The following is a 12,105-nucleotide window of genomic DNA, read 5'->3' on the forward strand; positions in this document are numbered from 1 at the left end:
GGAATACAGCTTGCTTTTCAGAATTCTTCCAGAATGCAATGCTGCTATTTATTTGAGATTTGCTAATGTCCTCAGAGTCAATGCAAAAAAACATGCTGTGTTTGTGGTTTTTGAATCAGAAAGCTGCTGGCACTGAAAAATGAAGAACAAATCATTGCATCCTGGCAAGCTCCTAACAGCACTGGACCATTAACACTCAATCATTTTGAACCAAACTTACTTTCCTAATATTTGATCTCTTTCCTGAGATGATGTGGGTTTTCAGAAAATATACAGGTGCCTTTTCAAGGGAATGAAAGATGTGTATTTATTTTTTTTCTAAATGACTATAACCTGTTTAAGAAGACTCAATATATAAAACTAGCAAATGGCTTTGCTTCATAGAGTTACCTTCACTATTGTAACTTTTTGATTTCTGCACTGAAATTCTGATACTACTAAAATTAGTCTCTATCATGATTTTTTTTTGCATCTAGGATGTTCTATTACATATGCTTAAATAAAAAGCAAGATGAAGTTAAGTACTTAGTATAAAGAGACACATCTCAATTCTATCAGGAAAAAAATGTTGACATTCAAATTAATCTAAAGAAACTTCACTGTGTGTGTGTGTGTGTGTGTGTGTGTAAAGGTTCCTTTAAACACCATTTTATCATGGTTCTGATACCATTTAAGCACCTTATATTCTGACTAGTCACAGAACAGCAGTCAAGTGGAAATAACAGTGACTGACAATTACAGAAGAAATAAAATGGCTTCCAGAAGTGCACGGAGACCTGTGGACCTCAATCAGCTGAACCTACAAATCCATTAAATTACTTAATTTTGTGTATCCAACTGTGAGATATATTTACCATTACACTGACAAGAACTATAGATAATAAATGCAGCCTGTAATACAACTCACCAAGTGGTGTGATCCCTGTGCTGAATTACCTGATGTGGTTCCAAATACTGCTTACAGGTAAAAACTGATAAATTATCATAGAGCTTAAAAGAAAGAAAAGGCTAAGGTAAATGACTAATGTTATCACTTGCTTAAGAAGGCAAACTACAGATTTTAAAAATGTTAATTATCAAATCCAAATAGTCTCATAAGTCTACTATTGGAAAGAGAAGATGTGTTGAATCATTTTAAATTAGTGTTTATTTTTAAATCAGCAAGGTCACAAAATAAGTGATCACCATTGGTTTTAAAACAGGTTGGTCCAAATTCCATGTGTTTTGGAAGTTTGAACATGATAGAAATGGTGCATTTGCCAAAGGATACTTCCTTAAAAAGGTGATAGCATATCATTTGTACTAAAAACTGCTGATTCTTTTCTTTTTTAAAAACGTTATATAAAAAATGAATTTGCTAGCCATCCAAAAGATTGTGACAAAGAAAAACTATTCATTCACTTATCGATTTAGTGGAACATATTTATTAAGACATCAGTGTGTGCCTTGGATTGGTAGGAGAGTCATGGTTGAAAGAATACAGATGATATGTAATATGATTTTAAGAAAGTATTATTTAAATGACAGTGAAATGTCATTCATTCAATAGAATAAAAAAACAGGCAAAAAAATTAAACTTTAAGCATGTATTTTTTCCACAGGTATACTCAAGTGGAAATAAAGTAGATAGATGAAAATTTTACTTAGTTTTTATCAGTAATTTTTCATCAATAATTTTCTATGATAAATGAATCTTATTCTTGGGTTAATTTATTTGGCAATTTTCCCAGTATGCTCATTCTAGAACTTCAGCAATTATCATCAATTTTTACCTCAAAACCTGTAAGAATATAATTTACTTTAATTTACTTTGGCATTGTAATTGCTGACTGGGAAGCAAAATAAACAGACTGCAGATAATGCATGCATCTTCAATGGTGGGAAGAAATACATGATGATTAATTATTATAAAAACTGTATAATAAAATGAGCTATAACTACAGAGATGAGGAAAAATTGATCACATAAAGATTTAGGAAAAATCTAAAATAAGCATTCATTATAATCCTTAACTGCAAGACAAATGAGAAGATATAAATGCTATAGTACAAATATGAAATTAATCACACACAGTGATTTATTTAGTACTCACAGAAGAAAAAAATAGAACTACCGCTCAATAAGTGTATATTTGGTACGGGATTTCAAATAATTTGTTAAGCAACTTGATATTTTTATGTATTTATCTATATACGTATATACCATGCTGTGTGTGTGTGTGTGTGTGTGTGTGTGTTTGATATGTTATACTGTGGCACTTTTACCTGCTGACCTTTTTTACAGTGTACTTTTCCCACCTGTCTGACACATCTTCCTAGAAGATGACTGATTACAGTAAATTGATATTTATATATTATTTATATATGATACATATTCATATATCATATATTCATATTTATAAAATATTCTTTGAGCATGATGCTAGGAAGATATCAGTGTGTATTTTTTGTTCCTTTATAACTCTTGATCTTAGCCAAAAGGCCGAGAAGTCATTTCATTCCTTTATAAGAGCTATTAGGCATGGGAGGCTAAAAGTATTAAGATGTTAATATAAAACAGTGTTTGGTCTGTAATTAAAGTTTAAATCAAAACATGCATGCAACTATTGCTTTAGGGGTAAAAACATGAAAGAAAGAAAGAATCTTAGAAAGAAGAAGCTATGGCCTGGTGCTGTGGCTCAAGCTTGTAATCCCAGCAATTCGTGAGGCCGAGGCGGGCGGATTACCTGAGATCAGGAGTTAGAGACCAGCCTGGCCAACATGATGAAATAACATCTCTACCAAAATACAAAAATTAGCTGGGCATGGTGGCATACATACACCTGTAATCCCAGCTACTTGGGAGGCTGAGGCAAGAGAATCACTTGAACCTGGGAGGTGGAAGTTGCAGTGAGCGGAGATTGTGCCACTGCACTTCAGCCTGGGTGACAGCGAGACTCTGTAAGAAAGAAAGAGAGAGAGAGAGATAGAAAGAAGAAGAAGGAGGAGGAGGAGGGGAGGGAGGGAGACAGGGAGGAAGGAAGGAAGGAAGGAAGGAAGGAAGGAAGGAAGGAAGGAAGGAAGGAAGGAAGGAAGGAAGCTAAGAAAGTAGAAGCTATGTTTATTAATGCCAGCTATGGTTTTTAGATACTGTGTAGGCAATTTTCAGAAACATTTTTTAGAAACAATATTTTTTCATTATAAAAAGAGTAAATTGAGTCAGAAAAGTTAAATGACTTATTTTATTTGATGTAGTTAGTGACTAATATAACAACAAATTGAAATGCAGTCTAAGAAATCTGTATCTATGTTTTTAGCAGAATTATTGTCCTGACTTTATAATCACTATCAAAATTCTGTCCTTTTCTCCACTTTATTTCTCCACTGTTCACTGGAATGCATTGAGAAGCAAGACAAATGAGAAACAAATATGCCAACATCTATAGAGCCATGAACTCTGTCAGCATCCATGTTCTGATTCTTATTGAAGAAATAAGCTTTTTGATAGCAGCAGTACATCTATGTGTTCTTTTCCTATGTCCTACAGTGGAAATGTGATACAGAAAATATCCAAGGAATAATCCTCTCTACCAAAAGCCTGCCTGAGGCCAGGCACAGTAGCTTACACCTACAACCCTTACACTTTGAGAAAATGAGGTGGGAGAATGGTTGGAGCTCAGGAGTTTGAGACCAGACTGGGCAATGTACAGAGACCAGTCACTGCAAAAAAAAAAAAAAATTAAAAAAAAATTTAAAAAGTAGCCAGGTGTGGTGGTGCAGCCTATAGTCCTGGCTACTCAGGAGGCTGAGTGGCAGAATCACTTGAGCCAGGGAGGTCGAGGCTGCAGTGGCTGCAGTGAGCTTTGATCATGCCACTGCACTCTAGCCTGGGTGATAGAGCAACACCCTGTCTTAAAAAAAAAAAAAAAAAAGAAAAGAAAAAAAAAGGAAAATCCGGCTTGCTGTATTCTTTCTTAATCTAAATTAAGATTACCTAGCCAGTGATGTTATTTTTTACTCTGGTGTCAAGGATATGTCATGTTCATTAAACCTAATGATGAAAGACCTGGCTAACTTATATTACAATGAATGCTTATTTTATTTTATTTTAATTCAATTTAATTTAATTTTTTATTTTATTTTATTTTATTTTATTTTATTTTATTTTATTTTATTTTATTTTATTTTATTTTATTTTATTTATTTTTGAGGCAGAGTCTCGCTCTGTCGCCCAGGCTGGAATGCAGTGGCGTGATCTCGGCTCACTGCAACCTCTGCCTCCCGAGTTCACGCCATTCTCCTGCCTCAGCCTCCAGAGTAGCTGGGACTACAGGTGCCGAGCCAATTTTTTGTATTTTTTAGTATTTTTTAGTAGAGACGGGGTTTCACCCTATTAGCCAGGATGGTCTCGATCTCCTGACCTCGTGAACGCCCGCCTTGGCCTCCCAAAGTGCTAGGATTACAGGCGTGAGCCACCGTGCCTGGCCGAATGCTAATTTTTAAATTTTATTATTGAAAAGTAGAATTTCTTCTCCCTGATATTCTAATACTCATCTTAAGAATTTTTGCTTTTTTTGTTCATACATAAGGTATTATCTTTGGAATTGAAAATTTTTCTGCGTTATCTTATTATGTACACTTTTTATACATATAATTAAAAACTTATGTAACTCAGCCTAATTTTAGGGTTTAGTATATTCTCTAAATAATAAAAAACCTACTCTGCTTTATTGATTGATTAATTCATTCAATTAATATACATAGTCATATCATTTGTACTGAATGTTTCACAAACACATGTAAATAAGACTGTCTAGTAGAAACTTTGATATTAACTAGGAATGCTTATTTTAGTTGAGACTAACCACCTCTGATTCTTTCTTAGTATTGAGTTACCTGGGAAAACAAATGGTTAATTAAAATACAGCTTTTCTGAAGGATATCAGGAAGTTACTGCATCCCAGAATTGTAGATCCTAAAAAATAATCTCAGTTATCTCATATATATTGACATTTATATGCACCAGCACATCATTCATCTAATTAGATAATGCAATATAAATACTGAGAAATTAATACATTCAACTAATATTTCATACATTTTTTAGTCCAAAAGGAACATCTTTATGGATGTTATTGAATAAAAATGTCTCTCCATTTTATTAGATTTTTATATTTTCCTCCATTCTTCATTGCTTGGCTGGAATATATTTTAGGTTTACTGCTTTCATAATGATACAGGTGAGTCTTATCAAATTTCAAAGCCACATAGACAGCATCTGTGAAGGTACCTTATAAATAGTCCTATTCAACATGCTTTCATGTTTTTGTTTTAAGGCAGACCAATACTTTCTTGTACTTATCTCTAAGAGTTGTCTTAGTTTAGAGACAGTCTTCAAGTATTTGATCCCTGCAATACTTTATGTGTCCAAAATTCATTTCAACAATTGCAATTTTCATATGGGAGATTTTTAAGTTATGTTTATGCTTTTTCAACATGTATGACAATAACAGGAGAACAGCTTATTATGTGAATAGAATATTTGAAGAATATGATTCATGGATTTTACTTTTATACCTTAGAAAGGCAGGCATAAACGTAATGTGGGATTAACTTTTTTTTAAGTTTTGAGGATATTTTACTTTCATATGTATAACATAGATCATTTTTTCCTGGCCAAGAAGAACTAAGAGGCGTATTGATTCCCACAAATTATTAAATTATTTCTAATTACGAAAGAGCCTAAAGGTCAAAAGAGATACGTTCTACAGTTCTACGAATTGGTCATAATGGAAATAAATTGATAATAGACTCTGCTTTCTTCTGTTGTGGCAACTTTGGCACAAGGCCAAGCAGGAATTCTCAGCCTCTAGTTCAAGGTGAGAATGCATTTGCCCCTAAGAAAGTACAAATCTCCAGTCGTAGTTCATCTCTCTGAGGTTTCTTCTTGCTGGAATGTTAGTACTTATTGTTTCTATACATCTTTAATGGATGGTTTTAAAAACAGATTAGACATAAATACAGGTTTAGTGAAATGGAAAGAAAGAAAATAGAAAATATACAAACTGAAGCAAAGAAATCAAAATAATGAAAAATATGTAAAGACTGACATGGAAAAAAACAAAAAGCTTTACTACATGCAACTTAAATTCAGCTGAAGATGAGAAAGTAAGTTAAAAATAGATTTCAATGGACAATAGCTCATGAAAAAAATCAAAGGATTCAAGAAATTCTGGAAGCATCAAACAAGATAAACATACAGCAAAGCACACCTGGATACATCATAATAAAACAACTGAAAACCAAAATCAGAGCAAAACATGAAAAAAATAGTGAGATGAGAAAAAGATAAAGACATGTTATATTGCTATCTTCAAAGAAACAATAGCCTGAAGGCTGGCTTCTGAACAGAAATGATGAAAAGCAGAAGGCAAGAGAAGGACATTTTTAAAGAGCTAAAAATAATGTTAACAAAAAATTTTACTCCCAATTCTCACTGAAAAATATTTCAAATATAAAAGATAAAATAAGACTTTTTCACGAGTATAAAATGAACAGTGTTTATTACTGTACTCAAAGTAATGTTAAGCATCTACCTAGCAGGAAAAAAATCTAAGAGAGAAATTAAAAAAACAGTATAAAATCAAAAGCATCACTGGATAGAAATATATAAATACATTAAAAATGAATGCTGACTCTATAAAAATGTAAAATAATGCAGAAATGCATGAGAACAAAAATACCAAATATAATGGTAGCATAAGTAAAACTCAACTGGTTAGTTGAGTTTTAGCATTATGCAAAATAAGATAAAATATAACTATTTCTTTTTTAAATCATTTATGTTGTAATCTCTAGATATTCCATCAAAAATTTTTTAAGTAATTACCAATGAGTAGAAAATAAAATAATAATTAGTTGATGAATTCAAAGGAGCAAAAAAAATAGAGATAATATTTAATGTTAAATGACTGGTCAATTATAGAATAAATAGTGTAATATCAGATATAAAATTAAGTATGTAAATAATTATACAGAATATAAATATTCAAATTAAAGATTGAAATGATCAGAGTGAGCAAAATACCAAAACCATAGTTTTTGCTGTACATGAGAAACTCATGAAAGGATAGTTGGATATGAAAGGTTAGAAAAAGTTGTTCTACATAGACCAACCAAAAGCAAGCTAGTATAGATATGCTAATGTTTGATATAGCAGATTTTAATGCTGAAGTCCTCACATCACTCGAACAGTTGCTTTATACGATTCCATTTGGCAGAAATATTTCAAAATTTAAATATGTGGACATACAATAACATGACTTCAAATAAGTTTAATTGACAAAGTTGAGGTAGATATAGAGATATCCATAATCATTAAGGAATATTCTTTGAAGAAACACCTGGGACACAGAATAAATCATAATGACAACTAGAAAAATATTTTACATAAAGGCCAATAAAGATATATCAACCCTTGTCAGGTATATTTAAAGCAGTGTTTACAGGATACATCTATCAATTTTAGGGTATATATTTGTATTAGTCAGCTCAAGCTGCCATCACAAAATATCACAGACTAGGTGTCAAGCAACAGAAATTTATTTCTTACAGTTCTGGAGGATAAGAACTCCAAGATCAAGGTGTTAGATGATTCAATTGCCCCACAAGGACTGTTTCTCTGGTTTTCAGACAGCTGTCTTTTCACTATGTCTTCACAAGACTGAGGGAGAGAGAGAAAGCAAGTTCTCTGACGTATCTTTTTACAAGGGCACTAGTCACATTATAAGGGGCCCACCTTCATAACCTTATTTAAACCTCATTAGCACCGAAAGGTCCCACCCCATTTCCAAGTACATTTGTATTAGGACTTTATGAATTTGGGCAGGGGGATACAATTCAGTTCCTATAAAATTATGGATTTTTTTCCAATATTGGAAAAGAGAAAATACTAAAAATTAATGATACAGGCTTATATTCCATTAAGCTAGAAAAAGTGCAGAAGAATCAAAGTAAAAATTTAGAAGAAATAGAATCATCAACATAAAACTAAGAGCAAAAATTATTGCAATAGGAAAAACCTATAATAGAAAATATTTTTAAAAGGTAAAATTAGTTTATTTTAAAAGATAATGCAAGACAGACTAGTCAAGAAGAAAAGACAAAATTAGAATTACTTTTCTAAGTATACAAAATGAGGCATTGCTAATAATCAAAGTGCTAATAAGAGATCATTATGTATGTTTGTTAATATTTTCTTTCTTGTTCTACATAATGCTTATATGAGTGTTTTCAATTTGTGAATATTAATCAAGTTATATACTTAGGGCCAGTCTATTTTCCTTGTGTATGTTATACCTCATCAATGATCCTAAAAAAAAAAAAATATATTATTGAAGAGAAATTACTTTTTATGAGATGAATAGATTCTCTGACCTGACATGAAACGCATGTGCAGAAATAAAGTAACCATGACAAAAGAAGCAATAACTGTGGACATTTCAGATTAGCATAAAAGTTTGTTTCCAAATAAAAATGGCATTCATTGCATTTATGATAACCTTATATAAGGGACATTTTAAAAAGGCATAACATGGCCAGGCGCGGTGGCTCACGCCTGTAATCCCAGCACTTTGGGAGGCCAAGGCGGGTGGATCACGAGGTCAGGAGATCGAGACCATCCTGGCTAACACTGTGAAACTCCATCTCTACTAAAAATACAAAAAATTAGCCAGGCGTGGTGGCGGGTGCCTGTAGTCCCAGCTACTCGGGAGGCTGAGGCAGGAGAAAGGCATGAACCCAGGAGGCGGAGGTTGCGGTGAGCCGAGATCGCACCACTGCACTCCAGCCTGAGTGACAGAGCAAGACTCCATCTCAAAAAAAAAAAAAAAGTACAACATTTTAGGTATATTACAATGATAGGCATCTAAAAGAGAAAATATTCTTACTTATCATTTCCTTCCAATGAAAATAACCGTATTCAGAGATAATACACGTTATAGAATATAAATGCACTTTTCTAACTATCTCTCATCCTGGATTATCTTTTATTTAAACCACACAAATATAAGTTAATCAGGTCTTGGGAATAAAGATGAATAATTAAGTATGTTGGAAAAATAATAAAGTAAAAGAATATTTAATAAAGTAATGATGAGCATTGTACATATTACAGATACATTAGACGACCTAAATTAGGAAATCCTAATTATTCAAGGGTACAAGTGGTTTCTGGTCAATAAATAAAATAATTTTATGTATGAGAGAAAATATACTCATCAAGGAAAATAAGCTATTTCTCAAAAAAAAAAAAAAAAAAAAAAAACCACCAGGGGTCATGTATGGGTTCAAGTTTAACAGATTCATCTAATAAATTTTTTAGCTTGTTTCGCAGGAACTCATTCATTCCTAATAATCCCAGATTGTTCCCTTACATACCTAAAGAGTCTGTGATGTTAAATGAGTTTTAACTGTGTCAGTTCTGCAGCTAGCAAAGACAAAGGCATTTTTAGGCCCATCCATAATTCTTTACCGGTTATTTGAGCTGAGACTTTACATGTCAGAGTTTACTTTTAGAGCTACAAAAAGATGTTAGAAAGCAATGAGTGCAGTCGCTGTACTTCTCACTTCGGCTATAGTAACAAGAGACATACTAACAGGCACTTAGTCTCCTAAATTCTATCCGTCTATCTCTTTGTCCACTTTAATAGTTAAAAACATGGTACAACATATGGCTATATGCTGATTATGAGCAGCGCTGGTTACTTTGCCCAGATCATAAAAGCTTTCAGGAATTCATACAGAGCAAGACCTATATATAAATGAATATCAGTGAACACAAATTGCCAGAGTGAGCAAAAACATGACCTGGAAATTGACATATGGCAACAATAATACATTCTGAAATGTGATTTTGAAAGGCAAGAGCAACTAATTATGTAGACATAGTCTCTAATCATCCAATATTTCCTAATATAATTTTATTGAGATTTAAGGGGAAACAAGTTATAAGGTTTTTTGAGGTAAAATTGGAATTTTGAATGCAAACCCATTGAGTAGGAGAAACATAAGTGACAATTGCATTCTGGTCGTGGATGAAAAATAAAGAAGTTTGGGTTAAAATATAGAAATGACCCAATTCAAAAACCTGGGACAGTATTATTAATTTTCTCGCCTTCTCCACTGTGATTTAATGATCTCTGGATACACATCCATTAACAAAAAACATTAGAAATGTAATTTTATACAGTGAACACACTTGATAGAAACTAATCCCCTCCATTTACTACTTTATAAATCCCAATGTTTTCTTTAAGACCCGATATTAACGCCTCTTTCTTCTTAAAATGAACACATTTTCCTACTTCAATGGCTCCAAAAATACTTTATAGATACAATTACTTTGTTTTAAATTTTTTCATCTCACAGTATTATTTATTTATGAATTTTCTTTATATATCTTTTCCCTTAGTATGGTACCTAGAACGTGGATCATAATAAATCAAAATGAACATAAAGAAAAATGATTTTTAGAGAATATGCAAAATGAAAATAATTAAATCAACTGAGATAATTTTGCATATGTGTGTATAAAGGTATTTAGCAATATAATTGGAGAAACAATTAAGTACTAGATATTTTAAGAAATGTTCTAATATTAATCTAATTAAACAACTTTTTTTCACAGAAAATAGGAAACTATGAAACAGAATTAGGAGACAATTAAACCAAAGTCAAATACTTATCCATCTATACTTGTTTATGGCCTGTCTATACATTTCCATATAGTCATCACTTATTATGTGTGTATTACCAATACTATATTAATTATATATATATACACACACAAACATATATGTATGTGTATATGTGTGTGTCTCTGCATATATATTCTATGTATATGTCTGTGTGTGTGAGATAAAATTACAAATATTTTGCTTATATAAATAGGGTGTCAGGCTTCTGATAAAATTATCTTATTTTTTCTTTAAGGGATAATCTCTCCAATTGATGAATACTCAGTGTATAATAATTATCAAACTGCCACAGTAAGGTAATTATTCTTGCTAAATTAATGGCTATGTTGGGAAGTATAAGTATTCCTCTTTTCTTCTGAGAATTCCAAAAGTTATTAAGCCAAATGAGCTATTATGTGAGTCTTAGCCATTCCTATCATCTATGAATTTTTCATTTTATTACTTTCAAATTTTGATTTTGTAGAAATAAGCCTAAAAAATAGGCTTATCTAGATATATTTGAAATGAGCAAATGGAAATTTTTGACAGCTTGCATAAACCACTGAAACTGCATTTAAATGACACTGAAGTCCTGAGTCTTTAATAGGTGGTTAGTCATTCTTGCAAATAAGATTTTTCATTTTGATTCAATACAGCAGTGTTGCCCACAAAAGCCTACATTTCAGAACTTCTAATGAAGTTGGCAGATCTTACAGAATTTTATTATGTGAATTAAGGTATGCAGTAAATATGTATTATATTCCATTTGTTAGTTTGTATAAGTAATTTTAAATATGTATCTTTTATAGAAAATCATAATTTTAAATATTTTTACTGAAAATCATAATTCCTTATGAATGATTCAATATAAAACTTGTTTGTATATTTTTCGAACAGCCAAAAAGAATTTCCCTGTAGTTACTTAAATCAAAAATGACTAAATAAATTTCCTTCAAACTTCCTGAATTATTTCATTCTAGGTTAAGAACCAGAATGATGAAGTTTAGCCCCAAAGATATTCAGTGGAAAAGCTATAAGCCACGGAAAATGGGGCTTAAATTCAAAGTGCCATCTCAGAAGGCATAATAAAAATAGATTTTCAGTCTGCCCCAAACACAAATAGTAATGCCATAAAATATGAAATATTGCAAGTGTGCTATTGCCGTCTTTAATTTTTATAGTAGAATTTTCCTCAGATCTTTCTCTATGCTAGAAATAACCTTATACCCCATGAAAGTCATCTGCTTCTTTTACCAGACCTAGAAACTGGAATGAAGTATCAAAATATGTGAATTAAAATATGTGCTGATTTTGAAGATTAAAAAAAGTGTTGCAAATCATATTGCCATATACAAATTTTTTAAATGACATAAATAATTGGAAATTATCCT

The sequence above is a fragment of the Symphalangus syndactylus genome, chromosome 16 (genome assembly GCF_028878055.3).
Source record: "Symphalangus syndactylus isolate Jambi chromosome 16, NHGRI_mSymSyn1-v2.1_pri, whole genome shotgun sequence".
In the NCBI taxonomy this organism is placed as follows: domain Eukaryota; kingdom Metazoa; phylum Chordata; class Mammalia; order Primates; family Hylobatidae; genus Symphalangus; species Symphalangus syndactylus.